This window comes from Emydura macquarii, unplaced genomic scaffold (assembly GCF_026122565.2).
Source record: "Emydura macquarii macquarii isolate MOO-44397 ecotype Brisbane River unplaced genomic scaffold, CSIRO-AGI_Emac_v2 contig_2924, whole genome shotgun sequence".
In the NCBI taxonomy this organism is placed as follows: domain Eukaryota; kingdom Metazoa; phylum Chordata; order Testudines; family Chelidae; genus Emydura; species Emydura macquarii.
The window spans coordinates 1,205,250-1,232,466 of NW_027133061.1; the positions used below are offsets into that span (position 1 = coordinate 1,205,250).

Below are 27,217 nucleotides of genomic sequence, written 5' to 3' on the forward strand. Positions count from 1 at the left end.
GGCCCACGAGAAAGGACCTCAGCAGCTTCCATCCACGGGGTTGGTGCAGGGAGCAAGAACCATACAAGCCACCTAGGAACAGAGATGCGGCTGCTTGAGCAACAAGGATCCTGCTTAGAACACCCGGTCCGTTTCTGTTTTAAAAAGCAAGGGTCTTATAGATACACATCTCCTGTCCTCCCGCCTGCAGATAAAGGCGACAGATTTCTCCAGAATGAGGATGCAGCAGCAGCACCCAGCAAGAGCTCTGGGCAACATCTTCAGGGTTGGCTTGCAGGTACTTTTGAACAAATGAGCAGAAAAGAGCTAAGACGGTCCACTTTCTACATGGCGTCCTGCAAGCCAGCAGGAAGCAGGGCTGTACGTCTGTCAAGGAAGACTGAGCTTGTGGTTGAAGTACCAGACTGGGGTTCAGTAGATCTGGGTTTGATTCCTGGCAAGTCAGGTGGGGCTAGCTTCTCAAAAGCCCATTGGGTATCGAGCTCTTGAAAACACGGCCGGCAGTTTCATGGTGGGAGGTGCTGGAAAGCTTTACAAATCTGGCCTTTAATTAGGTGCATGAACATGAACTGTGTGGAAAAAACAGCCCCACTTGTGAGCACTCCACCCTTGAAAATCCAGCCCATGGCTGAGATGAGCTGCCATTTCACTGCCTCGACCACGGGACCACCCTTCCTCCATTGACACGGACAAATAAAGTTGCATTGTGTGGACTTTGCCTGGAGTTCAGCCCATGGACGGGATGCAGCTGCATATTTTAAATCAGCCTCAGCATAAACGTGACTCAAAAAAGCAAAACACAAGCAAACAAAGTGCAACACATTAGGATTTTGGGGACCCGTTTGGGGACCCGTTTGAACCCACCTGACCCAGTCCACTTTCCAGTCACCAAAACCACCTGCTTCCATAACGAGAGTTTTCGTAAGAACAAGAGGCAGCACCCTGAGATAACCACACCCTGGGGCGCAAGCGATGAACTTCCTGGCACCTCACCCCTTTGCCAAAGCCCTCGGAAGCATGAGAATTGTAGGAGAGACTCAATTCTCAGCGCAAAAGGAATGACTTAATGCATCAGGTTTCCAGTAAGTTATTAATCAAGGTCTGTGAACTGCAGTATATATAGATATTGATAGATAGGGATATGGCTATAGAAGACACGAGATAATTTCATGCATGCGAAGCTCAACTCTTTGGCTAGCGTATTTCTTAGCTGTGGCAAATGCAAGAGTCTGTCTACACAATCCACGAAAATGCACATACCACCATGGCTTTACAGGGTGAAATTCACAATCCCTATGCAACACTTATGTGCTCCTTACGCCTGGGGCTTACACTCTCCTTGTATCTACCATTTCCCAAGCATTTAGTTTTCAACAGCTCATAAGCCAGCTAGAGCAACAATTTTCAATATCATACGAATTTCAACCCCTTTAGTGTCGATGCTCCTTCTTCCAACACCATTGTTATGTTCTGACACTAACATCGTCCTCTGATGGGCAGTAGCAGGTATCTGGGGCCTTTGCACATTGGCTTCCCAGGGGAACAGAAGTTAGAATATACCCAAACTCTACACCACTAAGTGTCACTTGCTCTATTTACACATATACAGCAATCCTGATTTATGATCACAAGCAACGTCCAGACAATGTTCCCTTCCAGAAATCTCACCTCCACCCCAATGCCGCAACTCTGCGCCAAGAACGGACTCTAGCAGAAATTAAACCTTCTAACTGCTCGTCACAGCTTTCTCTACCGAGAGCCTTGTAACTCAACCATCAGCAACACAAGCATTTCTTCCAAGACTAAAAACTTGCTCAAATACAGAGAACTTGGAAAACTGTATGCAAAACGTGCCGCCTGATGACATCGGCCACAATAATGCACACAGCACAATGGTGGGCTGGTCTTGTGGTGATGACACTGGCCTATTCCGTTTCTGGCTCTGTCACAGACTTTCTTGGCAAATCACTGAACCTCAGTTCAGTTTCCCACCTGTAAAATGGGGATAATCATCCTTGTTTGCCTTGACTAATTAAGATGTAAGCTCTTTGAAGCAAGGACTCTCTTGCTATCTGCACATCCAGCACAATGGGGTTCTGTGGCACTGCTGTAATACAGAGAATGGCCGTGACTTTCAGATTCAGCAAGGAATGAGAACAGCTGTCCCCAAAATTGGAAGACAGGACCCCAGTCCTGCCAACTGTCCATTGATTTCAATGGAAGTTCCACGCCAGAAGGATGCCTGCAGAATTAAGTGCCATAAAATTATAACTAAAGATTTCACGACAGTCAGGAAAATTGGTGCGTGGGAGCTAGGTTTGGAGATTCCCTCCCATCACAGGCCTGGCTCCCCTCTCCTGAACACCAGAGCGAAATCAGGATTAACCCCAGCAAAGCCAGAGGTATCAGCGAGGGGAAAGAACCAGCCCGCGAGCTGTTCATGGAAAGGCCGTTTCCTTTCTAGACTTTAGGATAACAACTTGGCAGGACAACGAACCGACCTATGCATTTAATGGCGTTACCAAGATCTGTATCGAACAATCTACCTGCTCAGCAGCTCCATGACAAGTAAATTACATTGCTTTGTCAGATTGACCAATAGGCGCACTGCAATTGGTTTCATGACAATCCCACGCCCTTTAGACACACGCCTTCTTTGTAATTGCCTCTGGATTGTCAGGTACTGACTAAAGGAGACATGGCCCAGGGTTTAAAAGCACAATTCAAGAAGCGAAGAGAACTGGATTCTGTTCCTTATTATTTATTTGCATTACAGAAGCACCTCAATGCCCTGCTCCATGACGGGGCTTCCATGGGCTGGCACAACACAGACCGTCAATGATGACGACGTCCATAACATGGTTAGACCGTCATTTATTAACCCTTTCCAATCTATTTAATCCATTTCTTCAATATTAAGTGTGACTGAACTCACTTTACAGAATCCTAATACACCCAGGTACATCTTATAACATTAAGGGGCAATAAGACAGAAGCAAAAGCAGGCACGCTTTGCTGACTGTTCCTCTAAGGCCCAGAGAAAGCAGCATTAACTGCAGGTAATTGGCTTTGTCAGTCTATTAACCATCTTGAGACGCTGCCTTTGCACTAACAATGACTTCAGCTGATCCTGTATAAGCCGGATCCCTCTGCCGGGGTAAATCAGGGTCACTCCACAGATGTCAATGGAGTGACACCGGTTTACACCAGCTAAGGACCTAACCTATTTAAGAGGACAGCAAGACCAAGAAGACTTCCCAGAGGGAAACTGGGCTTGTTTAGTCTGTAAAAGAGAAGAATGAGGGGGGATTTGATAGCGGCCTTTAACTACCTGAAAGGGGGTTCCAGGGAGGATGGGGTTAGGCTGTTCTCGGTGGTGGCAGATGACAGAACAAGGAGCAATGGTCTCAAGTTGCAGGGGGGGAGGTCTAGGTTGGACATTAGGAAAAAAGGTTTTTCACTAGGAGGGTGGTGAAGCACTGGCATGGGTTACCTAGGGAGGTGGGGGAATCTCCATCTTTAGAGGTTTTTAAGCTGAGGCTTGACAAAGCCCTGGCTGGGATGATATAGCTGAGGTTAGTCCTGCTTTGAGCAGGGGGTTGGACTAGATACCTCCTGAGGTCCCTTCCAACTCTAATATTCTATGATTCTATGATATAGGACACATTTACATTGGAGCTGAGAGGTGTGATTCCCAGCTCACGCAGAGTTGCCCTCTGAAGCAGAGGTGGCATGCTGAAAATAGCCGGGTGGCCATGGGTGGCGGCTCCGGCTAGTTACCCGAGTATGTACCTGGAGATCCAGGTGGGTTTGTACTCACGTGGCTAGCTCACCAGGCTGCTATTTTTAGCACACTGGCTCGAGCAGGGCTAGCACAGGTACGTCCACGCGAGCAGGGAATCACACCTCCCAGCTCAAAGGTAGACAGCCCCATGCATTCAGGCGCCAGTTCACACACCTGGCCGGCGATATCGTTGATTGGTGCCACCCACTGACCACAGAAAGGCGACTGTACGGTCGCCCCATTTATTTTCACTAGGAAAGTCAGAGCGGCTATTCCGACCCCAGACAGGTCCAGCTAGCATTCACCCTAAGGCAGCGGTTCCCAAGCTTTTTGGGCGAAAGTCCCGCTAGTTAACACTAGGTAAAACACGCGCCCACCCACCCACCCCCCCCCCGACCCACCACCTCACTGACCGTAAACACAGATAATGAGAACAACAACACTAAATTACATCATCATCATCGTAAATCACTCTTACCTGAATCAGAAGCTAAGCCTTCCCCGTGTGGCCCTGCCTCTTCCCATCCCTTATGGACTGGGAGTCACGGAAGCGGGCTCTGGCAGGTTGGCCGGGGCTACTCCAGACCCCCACCAGCGCAGGGCTGCTCCTCTCCGGCTGGGCACCTGGCCGGCGTGGGTCTGGGGGGAAGGGGTGAGGGCTGCTCCTCCGCTCCAGCCGGCATGGAGCTCGGGGGGCTAAATGACCTCAATATTACCGAAGCCTCCTGGATACCTTGTAATCTTTGGCGCCCCCACCCCCCCAGGTTGGGAACCGTTGCCCTAAGGTATGTCGATTTCAAATAACAGAATGCTCTTCACCCCACTGCACTTTACAAACAAATCACCGGTCTATCCGGTATTTGCCCTGTGTGGAGGGATGACATCCAGGAGACAATGGTGTAAATCACTGATTTTTGCCTCGTGGCGAGGTCAGAGATCAATTTCATGCGCCTTTAGCTCTTTCACCTGCACTCTGCCCACCGACACCTCTCTGCTGGGGTGACAACGTTTCAAAGCTACAAACAGCTTCCAGCAGGAACCATTAGAAAAATCACCCCCGCCTGCCAGGGAACGTCACCCCTTCTCCCCAACCAAAAAGGCCGTGTTTTACCCTCCTGCTCCAACTAAAAAAACAAAAACCATTCAGTCCTACACAGGTTAATTCACTCCAGAAACGGGGAGACCCACTGCATTTTGAGATGGAGAATCTAACCCTGAGTATCCCTCAACTGACTTCAGTGGAAGATGAAAGTGATCAGTGCCTGGAAAAATCGGACCCTAATCACTACTGATTTAAAAGGCCGAATTCTCATTTATACTAAGACCTCCTTCCTCCGCTCTGAATGTAAATTACAGGTCTGGTCTACACTTAGAATTTAGGTTGATATAGCTACAGCACTTAGAGAAGGATCTCACAGGAGGAGTTCCAGGTGAAGCAGGGGGGGCTGAACCCTGCAGGGCCAGAGTCAGAAGGCGGTGACACAGGTGTGCGGAGACCCGAGAGGCAGACGCCGAAGCCCTTAGAGTCCTGACTGGCTGCGCCCGAGTGGTTCAAGGGCACGAGCCCTGTGGGACTCGGTCACATGAATATAGCTCTGAAGTACACCCTGTTTAAGGTGTATCCAGATGCTACCACAGGTAAAGAATTCAGGCCCTCCATTTTAGTTTCACCATCCTAGAACACTTCATAGCATGTTAGTAAATGTCTATTTGATACAAAGAATAAAATCCTAGGTGTAAGTATCTGTTGTTCAGATCTTTACCAAGAAGCAGGGAAAGAAACCAGCAATATTTTTATTTTTTTGGTATGGATCATAAGGCCTGTGGCTTCAGTTCCTCTCTGTACAAGCACAGCACATGTATCGGGCCATGGCCGAGACATTTGCACAGAGCAATGCTAGCCAAAGAGTGGCAGAGTTCCAACTCCAATGGCGAGACGTACACATTCGGCCTCTAGAAAGACCAGCACTTAATTGCGTGTTGCAGGGATAATATATGCCCTGCTTGTCACAGAGCAGTAAGTTAAACATGCATCTCTGGCACTTGGCACGTCCCTGGCTGTTTCAGCAGAGGAGTCATATGAGCTGGGACGTCTCAGAGCGGAGTCGACCCCAGCTCAGAGGGGAGCCACAAAGCACGGCTGTTATATTCACGTCTTCCATGTGCAACCCTCCCCCCTACGAGATAGTGCTTCACACACTGCCCTTGGGAAATACTTCATAACTGGTGGTGTGGCCTAGCGGACAGGGACTCAAGAGAGAGGAGTTCTATTCCTGGCCCTGCTGCTGGGCTACTGGGTGATCCTGGGTGAGTCACTTCACCTCTGTTTCCCCTTCTGTACCATGGGGATGATGATACTGACCTCCTTTCTAAAGCACTTTGAGATCTGGGGCTAAAAAAAGCTATATTATAATCTGATTTTCCCTCTCCTTTCTAATATGCTGAGCTGAGCAAAGAAATACTTACCAATGTTCACATTTAATGCATCCTGAGCATCTGAGTTAGCACCCATTTAAATGAATGGGGCAATTGACACCTTAGAGCTATTGTTCCAGGCTCTCTGCAAACTCAGGCTACATGGGCTTTGCCTACAGTAGGAAGTTTCACTGGCAAAAGTTTTGCCAGCACAGTGCCATGAACAAAACTAGTTTGGAGAAGTGCATTCACGGTCTGCTGCTTTTGCTGGTGCTTTATGTCAGCACCAAGCATAGTGCATTGTGGGTAGGCATCCCAGTGTCCCCCGCCTTCAGGCGCATTGCCTTCTGGGAAATTGTTGCTGGGTACGGCGGGCTAGCGGCTGTGTACATTATTATTATATTGTAGATGCACCCAAGAGCTTCAGTCATGCCCCATCGTGCCAGGTGCTGTACAAAAGCAGAATACAAAGACCATTCTTGCCCCCAAAGAACTAACAATATTATAGGATTCCTGCATGTCTCTCAAGGAACTGGGCAAGCTTTCCCAGTAAAAATTTTTAGTAACTGAGGAGGTCTTAAGACATTGGATCATTCCCCCCCACACCCACGTCCCTCTCCCCTCACACACACACCCTTCATCTAGCCCTTCTGCTCCACACTTTAGGAAACACTGGTTTATTGCCCAGCCCAAAGAGTAAAGTGGTTTGAATATACTTCTCGGTACCTTTTGAAGAAAGATTTATTTCTTTTATAGCCCCAATGCTTTTTATTATATATAATTATTATTGTTTTAAACAGGAGGAAATAAAAAACTGCACGCAAACACATGCAAAGAAAAAAAGATGCTGCACGTGACGCCAGAGTGAAAGATTGAAAACGACAGATCTGCGAAGACAGAGCTGCTGGTAGATGACAGTCAGAGATGACTAGATTCACCTTAAAGGGAAAAGCACCACACACAGCAAACTGCTTCTTTTATAAAAAAATTTTTTTTAATACACTAAAAAAGGTCAGCCTAGCTGTCTCCCACCATCACCTAAATTCTGATCAATCCAGATGTTTAATAAAATACAGCTCTTTACTGAAAGGTTTATGTAATTTTTTAAAAAGAAGAAATAAATGCCAGGGAAAGAAAAGTATAAAATATAATTTCTTAGAAGACATGAGCTGATCTGTGCCAGCTTAACTCGGACGGCCTTATTGTTATTATTCCTTATTTCAGTGGCATTTGCACCAACCAAGATCAGAATCCCTATTGTGCTAGGGGCTGTACAAGCACACAGGACTTTGTCTACACACAGAAATGGCACTGATTTAACTAAACTAGTTTCTAAATCGATTATGGGCTTTGTCTCGAGGGGGACATCCAGGAAAATTTATCCAAATTAACTAAAGGTATAAATTTAAAGTGGATTATTTAAACTGCATTAAACCCGTGTGAGCACCCTCATTCAGAATTCAAGCATCCTTAATTTGATTTATCTTAATTCACTTTTGGAACCAAATTAAGGTCACTTTCAGTCTGAATAACCGCATTCACACAGGGATTTAATACAGTTTAACTTATCCACTTCAAGTTCACAACGTGGGGCCTGCTGTACAACTAAAATTTAGATCAACCTAGTTACATCACTCAGGGCTATGAAAAATGTCATGTCCTGTGCACCATAACTAAATTCAACCTAACCCCCACTGCGGATGCAGCTAGGTCAGCGGAAGCAGTTGTGCTGCTGTCACTGCCGAAGTGTGGTCATACCTTAGTTACTTCAGATTAATGTTCCTGCCCAACCACATGTAGACAAGCCCTAACTCAAGTTAGGAACGCTCCTTTTTCTCTAGTGAAGAGGTAGCCAGTGTAGGAATTCTTATTTAGAAGTTAAAAGTGGCTAAAATTAATTACACCAGTGGAAATCGCAAGGTGACGCATTCCACCAAAATAGTTTCGGTTCAACTATATTGATTAAAGCTGCCCCAGTGCAACATCCGTGCATAGACGAGCACTTAGCTAAAGTCAGCTGGGCCTGATTGTCCTTCACACTATGACCCCTTTGCACCAGCCCAAAAATGGGTGTAAATTACACCATTCCTAGCTAAAGGCCCCTTTATTCTGCTGGGAAGTTGGTGGGGGAGGCGTAAAGTCACTGTAGGCCTTGTAGTGTACACACGGCTTTGGTATAAAGGACAATCAGGTCTGGTTTTAATTCACACTTTTTGTTATTTCAGTGCAAATGTGTGTGGAGATTAGCCTTTAGTTAAATCACTGCAATCGCCTGATGTGGACTTTTTTAAACCAATTTATCGCAACAGAGTCGGGCCGATTTAAATACATTTGCTTAGAAATAGGGTTAGATCAGAACAATTTCTGCATGCAGGTTAAGCCCCAGCAAAAGACAGCACAATCTAGAGGACAGAGCACTGGACATGGACTCCAGAAATCTAGGTTCCTCTGCTGCTGGCTGACCTTTGGCAAGTCCCGCCCCCTTTCTATGCCTCAATTTTCCCATCTCTAAAATGGGGCTAATGAATACTGACCTTTGTAAAGCATTGTGTAAGAGATAGGTGGTCTTATTATTACTCCAAAGAGCTTGCAATGCAAAGAGACAAAACAGACAAAGGGTGGGAGTGGAAACAGAAGCACAGAGATGCTCCAGGTCAATGGCAAAGCCAAGAAAATAGACCCTCAGTCCCAGCTAGTGCCCTGTCCCCAGCACACATGAATTCAGAGATCCTGAGAACAAAATATTGATTTTCATGCACACGCAAACACAAACAATTTAATAGGGAGAAACAACCTGGGAAAAGAAAATCTGAAACTGTTTCAACGGTTTTTTTGTTTGTTTGTTTGTTTGTTTGTTTTTTAAAAAAGCAGCATGTCATTTAGATACATTTTTAAAAGCAAACCATTCTCTCGCCCCCGATTACGTCTTTAAGTCTAAATTCTTTAAGACAGGGACTGTCATTTGCTCTATGTTTACACAGCCCCTAGCACAATGGGGTCCAGACCTGAGTGCCCCCAGGCACTACCACAATACAAATGTTCAATAATAAAACAGTCCCTAGCCCCAAATCCTTATAGTCTAAGTCAGGGCTCGACAAATTTGTTTTGGAGCTAGGAGTCAGCCCAAAAATTAAGGAGCCAGACAACGTGGGCTCAGTGGCGGGGCGCCCTGGCTGGAGTGCAGCAGTCGCTCCCCCCGGAGAAATACTAGGAGCCAGACTTAAATTTCTAGGCGCCATGGCTCCCGGGGTTTGTCGAGCCCTGGTCTAAGTAGACAGACATCAAAGGGTAAGCTAGAGAGATGCTACTATCCCCATTTTACAGATGAAGAAAGTGAGCCATAAAGGCAGTAAGAACCTGTGAACACTTAGAAGTAGTATTGCTTTAATTATACATGACCGGTGAGGCAAGGTTGAAAGAAATGGGCATGTTTAGAGTAGAGAAGGGAAAACTGAGGGGGGCCATGACAACAGTAAAACGTTGATAGAAAGAGGACAGTGATCAATTGTTCTCTATGTCCACCGAGGCTAGGACAAGGAGGAATCTTTTGCAGGGAGATTTAGGTGAGACATTAGGAAAAACTTTCTAACTCGAAGGCATCCAAAGGAGGTTGTTTTAAAGAACAGGTTGCACAAACCCGTGGTGTAGGTTTCTTCGATCGTGCCTCAGCACAGGACTAGATGACCTCTTGAGGTCTCTTCCAGTTCTGTGATTTGATACCAGCCTCATTAAAGTGGCCAAAACAAAAACAAACAAAAACAAGCCCCTCAGCTGCAGATGCAATGAGAACGGAACAAAAGTGCTTGTATCCATGTAGCTCACTGCAATTGAAGCAATATAAACTAGTCCAGAATAACTAAATCACGCTTGGGCTTTTATTGGCATCATTATTTCAGTAAAAAAAACCCAAAATCTCACACACTCCTCAAAGCGTTGCACCACTAAACCTTTGACGTGTAGATCAGGCTTTGCCCAAGGTCAAACAGAGGAGTCCGTTGGGGTGCAAACCCCTCCTGCTTTTCAGCTGGAGACGTTATTTACACCAGGGCAAGGTGAGCATTAATTGCTCCCAGAGCAGAGTGGGATCTTTTTTCTACATCCCCTTTGTTAGGCGTCAGGTCAGCCCGACGCTTAAAGCCGGGCTTAACTTTAAGCAGGGACGCGGCCCTGGCGACGTTGATAGCGCCGCTCACGTGCCAGCAGCGGAGCACGGGCGTCAGTGCTTTGCTGAATCAGGGCCTGAGGATCACGCCTGCACTGCAGAGCGTGCCCACAGCCGGGCGCCCGCACAGGCAAACTCGTGCTTGCCGAGTGCCCGCGCTGCAGAGCCACGCGCCCTCTGTACCCGTCTAGCTGCAGCCACGTTGCAGTGACCCAGATTTGGCACTAGGATTTCCGGGGGCATATCCCAGGGTTCTCAGCGCTTCCCTGACGAGCCCGTTCTAGGAATCGGTTCACAGGCAGTGCACTGGGTGGGGGGAGAACGCATCGCTTCCTCCAAGCCTACACAACTTGTAAAGCAACAGAGAATCAGGCCCTCTCCGTCTATAACACATTGGCCCGGACAGAGAAAAATAGTTCAAGGGCTTGTTGGCGCACAGCTCGTATAGCGGCATAGTTAAAGTGATATACCCCCAGTGTGAATGTAGTTATACCTGGATAAACAGGCTTATACTTGGATAGCTACAGAGGAATAAGTATCCTGGTATAAAGGTCCCTTGATAACGGCATCCACACGAGCGGTTGTACTGGTATAACTGTATCGGGGGGGAGGAAATAGCACCATTAACTGACCTAGTTATTCGAGTGCAAAATCTGTGTTTCACGCAGCCAGAGAGGGGTAAAGGCTCCTCAGTGTAAATGAGAATCAGACAGTCGAAGGGAAGCTGTGGTGCTCACAAGTCACTTCCCAAACCAAGCAGCCTCGGTAGGTGCGCCCCAGGTTCTGTTCCACGGACTGTCACAAGGCCCAGCGCTCAGCTCCCACTCCCGTCCCAAAACCAAACCGGCAGGGACAGCAGAGGAAAGGCCGTCCGTCAGCTCCGCCGGGTGGGGAGAGCCAGGGACACGGGATGGTGGGGCGGGAAGCAAGCAGGAAGAGGAAATGGACCAACTTGCGGCCGACCCTTCCCAGTCATCACCCCCTCTCCCTTCAGATTTGGAGAACGCGACTTGGGGATTTGGCACCAGAGACAGAACGGACACCCAGAGCCGGCGGGTGTGTCTGTGCAAGAGACAGTCAACAACCAAGCCCAGGAGTCAGCTGTTTGTGCAGAGACCTACCGATGGCAAACAAGCAGCTAAGCTGTATCTTATATGCCAAGCAAGACCCAGATCCCAAGGCACTCAGCCCTCCGAAACATCTTCTTAACCCCCCCTTCTCTCCTGCAGTACTTCCGCTGGCCTGCCAGTGCCGCCCCATTCAGGTCCTGCGACATGGTGATGGCAGGAGCGCCTCTCCATCTCCTGTCACCCTCAGCGACGCGGACACCCTCGGAGCCAAAGCCCAGCATCCCCCGGAGCTGCCAGGTCCCCTAAACCTGCATGCGCACACCCGTCATATGGCGGCTGCTGTCACCCCCCCCAGACACACACACACCCCAACCTCCACACACCCCAAGGAGAGTCTCGGAGCTTCACCATGGCACCTTCTTCCAGCTGTTGTCAAATGGCAGAAGTGCCTCTTCTTACGCCCCCATTTCCACCCTCCCCAGTTTCCCCCTCTGCCCCCCGCCCCCCTCCCACACACACAGACCAGCCTTCAGCAGTATTTCAGCCGGAGAGGAACAAACAACCCCAGCTGTCAGTCCCCAGAACAGGCAGTTGTCCAAGTCATTGAAGCCCCGGGACTCTATTTATTTAAAAGCTGCTGTTGCCAATCAAACACCCGCCCCCTCCCGGTGCTCCATACACGAAGCCAGACAGCCTCCCAAACACAGAGGGCACCGCTTTAACCCCCCCACCCGTACCCCAACACAGGGGGGCCCATTGCTTGCACCCCCCCAGCTCCCACAACACGGGGGGGGGGCCATTGCTCCCATCCCCCCTAGTTCCCCACACACAGGACAGATCCCACTGCTCCAACCCCCCTGTCCCATTTCGGTGGTTTGAGTTGCTGGCCATCACGCCGGGGGAAGGAACAGCTGCCCGGGGCAGAGGCGCACACTCTGGCATTTAGCAGCTCTGGGACCCTCTCTGTACTCACTCCAAACTGCTGCTGTCCCCCCACCGCCCCCCCAGTTACCAGACACCGCCTGCCCCCCACCCGACACCGCCTGCCCCCTTCACCCTCCCGGGACAGATCCTCCTTCCCCTCTGCACCATTTTGGTGGCTGTTGCGCTGCTAGATGGCATGATCCAAAGTGCCCCCCCCCCCTCCTCCAACCTCAGCAACAACCTCAGCTGTCACCACCCCCCCCCCTTCCCCAAACAACAGGCGAACACCACAGATCTGGGACTCTGCTGTCTCCCAGGCACCCTTCCCCGGGGCACCCCCAGCCCCCTTCCGACCCTGGCAACAACTCGCCCCTCTGCACCATTTTTTTTCCCGGTTGTTGCTAGCAAACGGCACCAGCACCTCTCCCTCCTTCCTGTCACCCACCCGAAGCAGCATCTAAGACCAGGGCGGGGGGGGGAGGGAAATCGACCCCCCCCCCACTACCCTGGGGGGCTATCAGTGTCCTGCCCCCCTCCACCGGTGCAAACAGCCGGCCACACGGGAGGCAGCAGCAGCTCCCCTCCGCCTGTCCTTCGCCGGGCACCTCTGCACCATTTTGGGGAGGGTTTGTTGTGAAATGTCAGCGCCGGGCTGGAGGATGCGCACCCCGCCCGCGGTCCGAGCCCCGGCCACGGGCCCCCCCAGCCCCAGCCCCAGCGCCGCCCGCCCAGCACCGCGGCGCCCGGGCCAGGCTGCCCCGATGTCCTGCTTTTCGAGGGGCAGCCCCGATATCGGGGGCTGGGTTTAGAAACGCTTCTCCCCCCCCCCCCCCAACCCAATTTTTTGGTCACCCCCAACTCCAGCCATTGCCAAACGGTTTCCACCCAAGCCCATCACCCCGGGGGACTCCAGAGTTGTCCGCCCCCCCGCCCTGTGCGTGTGCCCCCCCCGGACTCGACTTACCCTCCAGCTGGCAGCCTCTGCTCGGCGCTGTCCTTCTCCTCCTCCTCCTCCTCCTCCCCCCCCAAAAAAGGCCAGGTGACGAGCCGGGAAGGAGGAGGGGAACCAGCTGCGGGGGGGGGCTGGAGAAGAGGGAGGCGCCTGCGCCCCCTTTCCCCCCCAAAAAAAATGCAACAAACACCCACCGCCAGCAGCGACCCAAACAAAACCAGGAGCAATCTCGGTGCCTCAGTGAACTTCCTCCCTGTGCGTGTGTGATTGTGAGTGAGTGTGTGTGTGTGTGTTTCAGTTCCTTCCTTCCTCCTTTTTGGCTACAAAGGTAACTACTTCCCAACCCCAGTGGGGGGGGGGGAGGGTGAAAAGCAACAACGTAACAAGCCCGGCACAGCCTAGCCTGGGGGACAGACAGATGCCTCCCAACCACCAATGGCCAAGGCCCAGGGCCGGGAGGGCGGGATCAGTCACCCGGGATCCCTCCCCTCCACCCCCACCCCCAAGCTAGGCTGCAGCGTGCCTGCTGAAAATCCTTCCGCCTGGCTGGATTCTGTAGCAGGCAGGGTTTAAAGGGCCCTGGCTAGGCTGGGGGCTGCTTTCCTTCTCCATCCATCTTTTCCCTCCAGCTAGACTAGCCTGGAGGTCAGGGGCGAGCTCCTTCAGACCCAGCTTGCACCTCTGGGGTTTTTTTTTTTTGGCCTCCACCCACACACACACCCCCCCCCCCCGCACCAGGGGCAAGGAAAGGGGCTCCCAAGCAAAATCCCCACTTGCCCCCGTTTTGTTCCGCAGAGGTTCTGGCGCCACGCTCAGCGCCTGAGCGCCGTTCAGCCATGCCCTAAGCCAGGCCTCGGGACAATTGGTAGGGGGGGGTGCTGAGAGCCGTTGAACAAAACTGTATATTGAGGGGTGGGGGTCTCACACTGTGGGTCACGGCCCTTCAAGGGGTCACAAGGTTATTATGGGGGGGTTTATGAGCTGTCAGCCCCCACACATACCCGTACGGATGGTATGGCATGTGGGGGGGTCATCCCAGCCTGAAATATTTTCAAAGGGGGTCCCAGCAAAAAAAGTTGCAGAACCCCTCCAATGATGGAAACCACTTCAAGAGAGGGGGGTGGAGCTCCCCCCCCCCCCCTTCCACCGGCACCTCTGCACTGCTGGTGGATTTTGGAAGGCAGCGGGGTGTTTTTAGACAGGCAGCAACATTGCAGGATATAAACTGGACAAAGGGCAGTGTGGTCCAGTAGTTAGAGAAGAGGGTGCTGGGAGTCAGGATTCCTGGGTTCTATTCTTGTTTCTGGAAGGCGGCTTTGATCTAGTGGTTAGAGCTGAGGCCTGGAAGTCAGGGCTCGGGGTTTTGTCCGTAGCCCTGCACGGCCATGTGGATTAGAACAAGGAACTGGGCCCCGGATTTCAATGAACCGATGCCAATTTACACCATCTGGGGATCTAACCCATTGACTTCAATGGAACTAAGCTGATCTATACCCACTAGGAATCCATCCCATTGACTAAAATGCAGCTACATCAAATTTACACCACCGAGGCTCTGGCCCAAAATATATAAAAGCCAAAAATGTACTCGTATCTTACATAATAATATTTAGTGTTTTACAATTTCCAGGCACTGTACAAACATTCACTAATGCCCGACAGCGCTTCTGTATGGGGGGGGGGGGGGTGATAGATTATCAGCATTTTAGAGGGGAAACAGACACAGCAGTGAAATGATTCGCCCAACTCAATGGCAGAGGCTTAATTAGGATCCAGGAGTTTCTGGCCCCTAGCCCCATGCTCAATCCTTCAACATGAGTCATTATTAGTCTTAAAATTCACACTGGAAAATGTATTACTCACAATTTGCTCCTCTAATGTTTCAAGACTAAAAAGGCTGGTCCTGTGGCTAAGGCATCAGAATGGGACCCAGGAGTTCGGGATTTAGTTTCCCTCTCTGCCACAGCCTCCCCATGTGACCTTGGGCAAGTCACCTGATTGGGAATGACTTTTCTGGGAAAATGAGATAATCCTCAGGAAAGCTAGAAGCACCTGACACACTTACCACCAGTTACACAGCATCCCACCTCCTCTTTGATGTGTGCTGGAGACTGGGAGCACACCTGCCGCCTTATTGATGGGGGATCTGAAAGACCAGGTTCTCAGAGACAATAAGGTCCCCTTAGGCCACTCCAACAGCACAAAGAGCCTTAAAGTGGGTGGAAATGACCCACAGAGAATCCCCCCTGCACAGGGGGCCTCCCTGATATAAGGGCCCTGCTTCCAGCCTGGAAATAGGGGGTTGTGTGGCCAGAGTACATGCATTATGAGAGCATGGGAAGCGGTGCGTAAATCAGAGCAGTCAGTTCCAACTTATCGTATGAACTGTGCAGGACCCTACGTGGCCCCAGAATCTGAGAGGCACAAAGGGGGCCTTAAAGCCACCTTCGTCCCTGGCGCTCAGGAGCAAAAGGAGTGTCAGGCCCCGAGAATAATCGGGGCAGCGTGGAGTGGGAAGGACGACAGGCCAAGTACTGTATTTCTGCCAGCAGAATTATTGTAATGCTGTATTGTTTGTATTGGGGTAACAGCTAGTAGCTCGGGTTATGGGCCAGGACCCTCCCTCCCTTCCCCCCTCTCCCTCCCCCGTGCGAGGAACTCTACCGACACAGACCCAAAAGACAGTTTCTACCCGCAAAGGATTCTGCCGGCGTGGGAGCTCAGCAACATGCAGGCTCCAGTGAAACCTCTTTTTCACAGCCTTCAGCTTCTTCCAGAGCACAAGTTCCGGCGCCGCTGAGGCAAGGAGAGGACCCACAAAGCGAGTGACTCAGGATGAGGAGGAAGAGTTTGTGTGAGGAATAGGGAAGTTTTACAATGCATTTCGCGTAGGAGGCGGCTCCCCGTGCATGGAAGGTAGGTGGTGACTTTTATACAACATGTGTGAACGCAGCAGCACCAGGAGGCTTTATGGCCGGGAGAGGTAGATAAACACTGCATTTATACTGAAAAGGAGCTCATAAAGGACGTTGGATGTTCAGTAGTGATCAATGCTGTCTCATTATTTCCTTGTACTCCCGTCTGTCTGTACCCAGCTGTCGTCTCTTGTCTGATCTTAGATTGTAATCGCTTTGGGGCAAGGACTGTCTTTTTGTTCTGTGTTGGTACAGCACCTAGCACAGCAGGGTCATGGTCCAGGACTGGAGCTCAGAGGCACTACTGAAATACAGATAACTGATGGGTGCCTGAGGTTTCAGAAAGAGAAAAAAGAAGTAAGCTTGTCGGCTGCTCCTGTAAGATGAAGATCGGGGTTAAGGCACTGGAGTGGGACTCAGCAAACCTAGTTTCAGTTTCCCTGTTGGGCAAATCACTTAACCTGAGACCTTCAAAAAAGCCAAAGACTTGGACATCAAACATCCATGAAAATCCCAACCTGAACTGCTTTGTGCCTCAGTTTCCCCCGCTGTAATTTGGGGATAACCAGCCATCTGGTCTATTTAGATTGTCAGCTCTTTGGGACTGACTGTCTCTTACTACGTGCAGGTAGAGCACCTGGTACAAAGAGGCCTTTCCACACTCCCATAACTCCAATAATGGCGTGTGTTGCATCTGGTTTGCGTACAGGGTAACAACCTATTATTGCTGCCAGCTAGAGGAGCTACTCCGCAGGGTCTATGCTTTGGTCATGTTGACCAATATGCTGTCGTTGTTTCCTTGGACTCTCCCATCTGTCTGTATCCATCTGTTGTCTCTTGACACATAGACTGCGAGCTCTTTGGGTTTTTATTCTCTGTGTATAACACCTAGCGCAATGGACATTTCTGGATTCAAGCCCCATTGATGACTCATGCAGGGGGGTGCTTTATTATTTAAATTGTAACTTTCTGGGGCCAAGGACTGCCTCCTATTCAGAGACTTTACCGCCAGAAGAGACCATCATGATCATCTAGTCTGACCTCCTGTACATCGCAGGCCACAGAACCTCACCCATCCCCTCCTGTAATAGACCCCTAACCTCCGGCTGAGTTACTGAAGTCCTCAAATCATGATTTAAAGATTTCAAGTGACAGAGAATCTGCCATTTACACTCCTCCAAGTGACCTGGGCCCCATGCTGCAGAGGAAGGCAAAAACCCCCCCCCGGATATCTGCCAATCTGACCCGAGGGAAAATGCCTTCCAGACCCCAAACTATGGCGATCAGTACCTACCACACTGGAACCCCTTCTTTGCTGGCCTCTAGGCATGACTGCAATAAACGTGATTAGTCACATTTGTTCTGCAGTAACAGCAAGAGGCCTGGATCTGAGATCGGGCTACCATGCACCCACAGAACGAACAGACAGCCTTTGCCTCAAAGAGCTTCCAGTCCGAGCAAAAGGTTGTTACACGAACGGAGCCGATTGCAGGATTGAGGCCTAAAATCTTTCAGCTGACCTGTAAGGAATCTGATTTATGCGATGGCCTCTATCAATATTCATATTTTTTTTGTGCAACAAAATATATTTATACATTATTATTTTTTAGGAGACCTACATTCTGGACCAGAGTGAAGCGATAAGGACCCTTTAATTAACAACCCTGCCATCTTCCCTTTGTCTGCCACAGTTAAAGTTGCCTGGGCTCATAGAGTTTAAGACTAGAAGGGACCACCAGGTCATCTAGAGCTCTGGAGACTAAACTATGGCAGTACCACAGGCTGAGAACAGAAAGGACTATGGGCAACAAAGCCCAGGAAAGGATAAAGTGAGATGATCCTAGCAAATTTCATGTCAGTCCCTTCCCACGTCATCTCATGATGCATCTTTCTGGTGGACTTTTCTGTTTGTTTGGCTTTTGGACTGTTTGTTGTTGGTTTTTTTTAGTATTATTATTGTTAGTGGCTCTATTTTTAGCACCATATCAGTTTATACTGAGACGGAATTAGTCATCCCACCGAGGGCTGTTTGCAAGGATTCTTGGGTGTTTGTTTTCCAATCAGCTGCAATCATGTAACCAGAAAAAAAAAACTCATCTCCAACAGGCCCAACTCTCTCTCCTACACTAGCTTATTTCCATGGAGTTCCTCTTCATCTGTCCTGGTGCAAACAAGCGAAGAATGAAGCCCAGGATATTTATTAGGCTCCTGGCAGCCCCTGGAAACCTAGAATATTACTGCAAGGGCGCCTCCGAGTATGTTGGAAAGTCAGTTTGAGCTGCAATTTTTCTCTTGGGAACCAAATGCTGAGTAACTCTCTTCCCACACCCCAGCGATGGGTTGATCTTTTCCTACAGCTGGTATGCAGTCTATTGCTTTCCCTTGCCCCGTGCCGGGAAGGGGGATGGGACGGATAGGAGGAGGAATCCTAGATGTTCAATCATAAATACACGCCACCCCCCGCTTGTGCAGCTCAGACGAAGGGTGAAAAATGTTTGCTGCTTTCACACATTGCGTAAATAGCAGGAGTATAATTTCCCTGCAGTTAGGATGAAGATCATCAGCTGGTATATAGCAGCATTGACTTCCACAGAGCTACAGGGGAATCTGGGCCTTCAGACACAACTATAGGTAGCACACCAGCATGCACCAACATCCCCGTCTAGTGGCTAGTCAGCTAGAGGATAACAACTTACTACTGCTGCCAGAGTAAGCAGGGCCCATTGGGACATCGGTGGGGTTCAAACTCACAGGGCTTTTAGCTTTAGCTAAAGAAAGGATTCCATTAGCCACTTTATGCTGCTAAAGAATGAGAAAGAGTTACAGAGCACTACGGTATGTCTCCTTTAGCGCAAATGGCAGCAGTCTCTGCTTTGGTGCTGAAAGCCCTGCATTCAGACCCTGTTGATGACTCTGGGGGAGCAGGAGGAGGGGATGTTATTACACAGGTATTTCCCAGCTCTTCTTGTCTCTGACCAGTCAGCCACTGATGCGTATTTCCACTGATGCTGTTCCCCCCCACAACACACAACCCCCCCCCCCCCCATTGGGTCTATAATGGGGTCAAAAAGCAAACCTGACTCTTATATTGCACTTTTCATTCATAGATCTCAAACTGCTTTTACAAAGGGAGGTCATTATCCTTATCCCTGTGGCGCACATAGGGAAACTGAGGCACAGAGCAGTGACGTGACTTGCCCGAGGTCACCCCGTGGCAGAGCCACGTACAGGACTCACGTCTACTGAGTTGCGGTCCAGAGTGCTAGGGTCTCCCTGCAGCAGGTCACGCACAGCTGGAAAAAGCTGCGTATAATTAAGTATGGGGACACCTTTGTTCTGAGCATCATTCCGAGTATTTTTAACACAACCTCCTCCCGAGGCAGGCCCTTGTCATTAGCCTCCTGTTGTAGGTGGGGAAACCGAGGCACAAAGAAGTGAGTGAGTGACAGATGTGAACAGTTTCACACCTCTGGCAAGAGGCAGCACGGTCTAGCGGTTGGACAACAGGACCGGGACTGCTGGGGTCTATTCCTAATTCTGTCATTGCCATGACTGGTAGTATTATAACAGCAGCTCAAAGCCCCTGCGCCAGGTGCTATATAAATATAACAGGAGCCAGCCTCTGTCCCAAGGAGCTTACAATCTAAATAGACAGGACAGACAAAGGGTGGGAAGGGAAACAGAGGTCCACGGAGTAGTGACTCACTCAAGGTTATAGAGCAGGTTAATGGGGAGCTGGTAACAGAATCCAAATCTCCTAGCCCACTGCCCGCTCCACTAGTCCACTGCCCGCTCCACTGGCCCACCCTGTCTTTTCCACGCTCGTTGCGCCAACTTTGGGCTCCTCATTTAACCCTCTGGGTATCAGTTTCCCCCAGCTCCAAAGTGGGCATATTAACACTTCCCTACCACACACAGGTGGCGTGTGAAACTCGGCTGGTTATTACAAAGCCTGTGAAATAGAAGCATTATATAGTATAAGGGCAAAGTCTATCGCTCATCAAGATATAAATCCTCCCTGGTGCAAAAGGCCTGGCCCCGCTCAGCAATTTCCCTGACGATCAGCTTTCCAACCACAAGCCCGCAGGCTGTTCTTTCTAGTCCAACTGGGCCAGGGTTGAAGGCTCAACCCCCCCCACACACACACACACACACAGGGCTCTACAGAGAACTCAGGAGGGAGCAAGGCAGAGTCTGGGACTGCAGCCTCAATTCTCTGTGGTGCTGCACCTTGCGCTGTGACCCGCACCAGTGGAAACGCTGTGCAAAACGTTCCCAGATCGCTGGAGCTGGCCAACCTGCTATTTTTAAAGAAAACGCTTTTTTTTTTTTAAAAAACACACACGCACTTTTTTTTTTTTTTGCAGAAAAAAATTCCTCCTTTCCAAGAATTTCTGATTTTTCAATGAAAATAAAACAAAAATCTTTTTGATTTTCAAAACTCATCCTGAAAATATTTCAGGATTTTTTTCAGTTACTGTTTGCCCCCCCCCCCCCCCAATATTTCTGTGGCACCGTTTAAAAAAGCCGACTCCCTCCTCCGTCTGCTTCCCCAAGGGGCCTCTCCCTAGGGCTGGTGACAGGCTAAGAGCTCTGTCTAGGAGCCAGCAATGTGTATGCACTGGGCCAGGCCCCTGGAGATAAGAGGTGCAAAGGGGAAGGCTCTGGGCACGGGGAATCAGTGCTTCATGCATGCTGCATCATAGAATCCTAGAATATTAGCGTTGGAAGGGACCTCAGGAGGTATCTAGTCCAACCCCCTGCTCAAAGCAGGACTAACCTCAGCTAAATCAGCTTTGTCAAGCCGCAGCTTAAAAACCTCTAAGAATAGAGATTCCACCACCTCCCTCGGTAACCCATTCCAGAGCTTCACCACCCTCCTGAAAAAGTTTTTCCTAATATCCAGCCTAGCCCACTGCAACCTGAGACCATTGCTCCTTGTTCTGTCATCTGCCACCACTGAGAACAGCCTAGCTCCATTCTGCCTGGAACACCCCTTCAGGTAGTTGAAGGCCGCTATCAAATCCCCCCTCACTCTTCTCTTCTGCAGACTAAACAAGCCCAGTTCCCTCAGCCTCTCCTCAGAAGTCTTGTGCTTCAGCCCCCTCATCATTTTCGTTGCCCTCCGCTGGAATCTCTCCAATTTGTCCACATCCTTCCTGTAGTGGGGGGCCCAAAACTGGATACAATACTCCAGATGTGGCCACACCAGTGCTGAATAGAGGGGAATAATCACTTCCCCTCATCTGCTGGCAATGCTCTTACTAATGCAGCCCAACGTGCCATTAGCCTTCTTGGCAACCAGGGCACCCTGTTATACGCTATACGAGGGGCAGCCATGGGGTGCCCCATATCCTCTGTGGCTTGGGCACATCTGGGGACACGAACACACCACCAGCTGGTCATGCTGGTCAGGTGACAAAAGCCGGGCCCAGGACCTGGCTGGACGAGGGGCTGACCCCAGGGCCAAGCCGGGGAGTGGGGCGTTAGAGGGAGCGGCAGCCTTGGGAACTGGGGACGCACCAGGAGCCAGGCTGGGTGCACGATGCAGGACGCCAGGGGCAGCGCGGGGAGGGGAGGGTAATGTCCTGCTTGTATAAGGATAGACCCAATATTTGGGGCTTTTTCTTCTATGGGGGCCTATTACCCCCACCCCCTGCCCTGACTGTTCACACTTGCTATCTGGTCACCCTGCGGGAGGGGGGGAACTGGATGGGAAATGGGGGGGGCAGCCCTGGCTCCATGCCCTCCCCCAATCAGCTGCTCGGCTGCTCTCAGCAGCTGCCACGCGCCCAGCTGCCCGTCTCACGGGCACACCCGGGGGGATTATTTGCCCTCCCCAGCTGGCGGCGGAGGGACACAGTGTTTACTGCAACACGCAGCTTGAGCAGAGGCTGAGGGGGTTGCGGGGGGGGGATGCACCCTGGGAAGGGCTGGGGATGAGCCTCCCCCCCCCCTCCAGCTGGAGCATGCACCGGGCCCGAACCAGCCCTGCCCTGCGCCCCGCTCCCCGCCCCCCTGGCTGGGCACCGCTGTATTGCAAAGGGGTGGCCCCTCCCCCCCAATCTAAATTCTCCCACCGCCTCCATTGACGTCCCGCGTGCGTCACCGTCTCCAGCACGACCAGACAGCACGTGGGAGAGAGAGATTTAAAGAGGCAGGCGCCTGCTTTGGGGGTGGCAAGTGGGGGGAGGGGGTGGCAACTCAAACCAGAGCACTCAGGGGGTTCAGGGGGCCCCCCTCCTCCCCCAGGGGCTTGGATTGCATGAGGGGCTAGAGCCACACCCCGTCTCTCCCCCCGGGGGCTGCATCCCTAGACCGTGTGGGGTGTTGGGGCAGCCTCAGAGCCTGCAGCCCTGGATTGCGGCTGTGGCTGGGGTGAGCTGAGGGTGGCCAGATCGCCAGTGTGAAAAATCAGGACAGGAAGTGGGGGGGGGGCGGGGTAATAGGTCCCTATGTAAGAAAAAGCCCCAAATATCAAGACTGTGCCTGTAAAACCCTAGCTGAGATACAGCCTAGGAAGACGGCGGGCCTGGATAGTGTGGGTGCAGGAGAGGAGTGTGCCCAGTGTGACCGGTGTGTTTTGCCCCCAGGCCATCCTTACAGCTGCTGCTGCTCCGCCAAATCCTGAATTGAAACCCGTTCCCTGGTGGGGAGGGGACTCATCATAGGCCAAGAGCAAACTGGTTTGTGTTAGAGCCCCACGTGCAAACCTTTTGTCACGGCCTTGAACCCCTGCTCCTCCACGCCACCGCATTTCTGCAACCTTCCAGGCTGCAGCCCCAGGACACGCGTGGCCGGGCCAAACCCCCCCCCCCCCGGGTCCCTCTGTTATTTGCATACCGTATGCGCTGAACCGGCTAATCCGGATGGTTTCAATTGAGCTTTGAGATCTGGGCTCCAAATAAACCCGAAAACCTGAATGATGTTTGGCAGATCTTCCCCATTATCTGAAATCACATGGCTTTAAGTTTGCACAAGTGGGGACTGAAGTGTGGAGTGGAATGAGTTGTGTGGCGTCTCAGTCACGGTATGGTCTGAGCTGTGCAAGTTCATGGGCATGGGGGTGTAAAGTGAGTTGTGCAGGATCTTGGGGATGGGGGTGAAATGAGTTGTCCAGGGTGTTTGGCAGGAATGAGATGTGCAAGATCTTGGGTGGAATGAGTTGTGCCAGGTCTCAGACCTGGGGTACATGAATTTTTGCAAGGTCACAGGTGCGTTTCTTTAGATCCGTTTGCAATTTTTTTTTTGCTCCTGGACATTTTGTTACACCACTAAAAATAAACTTGGTGAAGTTACCCAATGATTCACATGCAGCGGGGTTGAGGGGAGCTAAGGAAATTCCATACACCCCCACCCTTGTAAACTATCCGCTTCCTGCCTGAGCCAACATTGCAGCCATGGGATGTATTTTTGCTCCTTTCCCCTCTATTATGTGCAATGAATTTGTGTGGCTCTAGGTTTCTGTAGTATTTGTATGAGCACTTTCATTCCTGTGCCTAATCCTCGGTCTTGAAGTGAGATTGTTTTACCTCTCTCTACCTAATAATACGGTAACAAACTGGTGGCTCGTATAAGTGTCTGCCTTCTACTGGACGGTATCGGAACACCACCCCTGTGTGTCACAGACCGTATACAGCTAACAGAGACTCTCCCTTGGGTCAAAAAGGGACTAGGGCTTTTAGAGGCGGGAGGATCCCAGTTCTAGCCCTGATTTCCTTGTGAAGTTCTCCGTAAAGTGACAGCTGCAGCCATCCATGCAGCACGAGGGGTCTCAGAGATACAAGGTGGGTGAGGTAATATCTGTGACCGGACCAACTTCTTTCTGTTGGTGAGAGAGACAAACTTTCGAGCTTCCACAGAGCTCTTCTTCAAGCATCTCTTATGTTTTCACGTGGCCTCTATTACCGCAGCCTCCGAGCACCTCACGGTCTGTAACATATTCATCTTCACAGCTCCCCCTGCGAGGCAGGGCACCAAGGTCTCCATTTGATACCTGGGGAAGTGAGTCAGAGAGAGACCAGCCTGTGATCACACAGGAAGTCAGTGGCAGAGTAAGGCATTGAACCCACATCTAGCAGGCGTTAGGCTAGCACCCCAACCACGAGATCATCCTTCCTCTCGACAGCATGCCTGTAACGGGCTTCAACAATCGTCTCACAACTGTGCAAGGTGCAGAGCCATGGGGAATTGCCCCCGCTGGGAAGTGCAACAGGGAATGGGGGCTAATTTGTTACATTATTATTTAGTCTTCAGTCCAGCCCTTGAATGTGTTTCCTTTTTAGTAAAGCTGAGTCAAGCTGCAGAATCTGGAACTGGATTTCAAACACCCCAGAATTCAGATCCTTTCATTTGGGCCCTTGTCCCCATCCATGTAAAATGCTGTGGCCGTGCTGTTGGATCCTCAGCTGGGGTCCATCAGCATAACTCCCTTGAAGGCCATGAAGCCAACTGACCTCACCCGAGGGAACTACCTGCTGAAGTTGGAATTCAAATCCTCCGGGTGGGGCTGGCTGGGAAACTGTTTTGCAGAAAGCTTTCAAGGTTTTGGCATTTGTTTTCATTCCGCAGCAGCACAAACCAGAGACCATCCCAAAAATGTTGAGGACAAAATATGAAAGACCCTCCAACCAAAGGGTATCCGACAGCTTGATACTTCGAGCACTCGCCTGCGAAGTAGCGGACCCAGATTTAAGTCCCTGTTCTATCTGATTCGCAGCGGGGGCTTGATGCTGGTCTCCCAGGTGACTGCCCTAACCACTCAACCCTTAGCTATTGCCGGGCGTGTCCCTCCTGAGCAGAGAAGCCCAGCCTGGACGTGAGAAGCACTTTTGGCATTTTGCAGTGGGATTGAAATTTTTTCCGACCCGTTCTGAGCCCTGGAGCGTGATTCTCATTCACGCTGAGGCTCTTTTACACCATTCTTGCCCCATTACACTGCCCGAGTGGTGTAATGGGGCCTTAGCATAATGGAGAATTAGGCCTCACCAGTTCCAAGGACCTGGACATAACTGCTTACAGTCACTGGTACAATTGCACTGGTACTTACACAGCTGAAAACCAGTAAAACTGCCACTGGTGAAGTTTACCCCTGCCTGGGATAAACTCAATGGAGCTAATAGCAGCTTTGCCTGTCTACACTGGCGGTTTCTGGCTACCCCAGTGGCTGTAACTGGGGCAAATTCGCAGCATGCACAAGGCCTCATGGAGACTTCCTTCCCCAATTCCCAATGCGTTGGATTTACTGGCAGGGGAGAAGCCTGGAGGACTGAGCCCAGCAGTGCTGTTTATCAGCTAATGAGGCTATGAAAATATTTGTCTCACAGAACAAAAATGCAAAGTGTCTGAGATTTCAAAGGAACCAGATCTCTCGCTCTCTTTTTTAAGCACGCAGTGACACCCTGGCTTTCCCTTTTTTGGTGAGTTGTGTGTGGCTTTATTGTGGGCCCAATTCTAGGCTCAGTGGGGCGCTCATTCAGCCAGCTCCTGGCACCTGTGAGGAGTAGCGCTGCACGGCTGCAGTCTGGTTTCAATGGACTCCTTAAAGTTACACTTTGCAGACCTAAATCAGAAGGTTTTTAAGCTGCGGCTTGACAAAGCCCTGGCTGGGATGATTTAGCTGAGGTTAGTCCTGCTTTGGACTAGATACCTCCTGAGGTCCCTTCCACCTCTAATATTCTATGATTCTAACTCCAAGTAAGTTAATGGCATTCCACCAGCAGAGGTGAGATCAGAATCAGGCCCCATTTCATGTGGCTAGGACATCTTGGGGGAAATCTACTCCATGGTAATGCTACTGGGTCAATTTAAGAGCGACTTCTCTGTGTAGACAGGGCCTTACTGGCAGGACCTGACTCTAGACTGTCCTGCAAATTGTCTCGTGGGTTACACCTGTGCAAAGTGAGCGCGTCAACAATCGAACCATGATTGGGCACATGCTAGCCCCACTGCCGTCAGCTGAGAAGCCGGCCCTCCATTCGTATTCGACAGCATTTTACACCCACTTGATGGTGGCGTAGAAGGTGCAGGGAAGTAGCGAATCAATTGCTAGTGATCCTTCTCTGGACTGTGTCCCTTTAAAACGAAACCTCTCCAAGGCATTTGCTGTCACAGCCTGCTGCTGCTCATTTGCTATTGAGCAGCGACCTGCTGCCATCACCTATCCCTGTAATCCAAGTTTCCCTCCCAGCGTCCTTCGCTTTAATGCCAAACGTTGGCCAGGAGCCACCGGGCTCCAGAGAACAAATTTTTCCCGGTGATGTAATGTGCAGCTGAGCTGCCTTCCTCGTGTTGCAAAGGGACGTGTTAGCGACAGGGCCAGGGACGGGACCCTCATGCCAGCTGATTATTGCAATGCAAGGAACAGCCCAGTCACAATGACTCTTCTCCACTGCTCTGTCTCCCTCGCCTTCCTTCCCCTCCGTGTCCCCGCGCCCTTCACTTTTCTTTCCATTTAGCTGACCCCTCCTAACTAAATCCCTCCCCTCCCCCCGAAAAAAAATTGCAGAACTATCATGATGTTTTCTCTGCTGGTGTGTTTTAACCCTTTCTCCCTACCCTGCGTCTGCTCTATTTTGATTGTAAGCTCTCCAAAGCAGAGACCGTCTGCGTCTGTACAGCACCTAGCGTGAGGAGGAGAGGCCATGTGCAAGTTGGGTGTAGGAAATTTGAATTGTCTGACATTAAATGGAATTTAACCACAGGATCACCGTCACCAGGCTAAATTAGTGAGCGGTAATAGCCCCGTTCGTCATTTGTTTAATGCTGTAAATGTGCTCAGTGCAGCTCAGGCGCCCGCAGAACAATCAGAACGTTCGCTCCCCGTCCCCTGGCTCGCTCTGCTTGTGTGTTTGCCTCTCCTTTCCCCACCCGGCCTGTTTAGGCCCGACATCCTGCATTCAGATACATGCACAGGGAGTGCCTGGGCCAGCGAAAATCCCCCACCCACCCACACCACATAGACTTGAGTAGATCTCCGCATAATTCGGATTGCAG

General features: G+C 50.7%; 1 protein-coding gene across 5 annotated transcripts in view; it reads right to left on the reverse strand.

The window, feature by feature from the left end:
* MEF2D (myocyte enhancer factor 2D) overlaps nucleotides 1-13,626 on the reverse strand; it is a 176,907-nt gene extending 163,281 nt beyond the window's left edge. For all 5 annotated transcript variants that reach the window (XM_067569625.1, XM_067569626.1, XM_067569624.1 and 2 more), the window contains exon 1: nucleotides 13,320-13,626. The gene's annotated coding sequence lies outside the window, so the exon portion shown is untranslated. The remainder of the gene's footprint in view (nucleotides 1-13,319) is intronic.
* Between the last annotated feature and the right edge of the window lie 13,591 nt (nucleotides 13,627-27,217).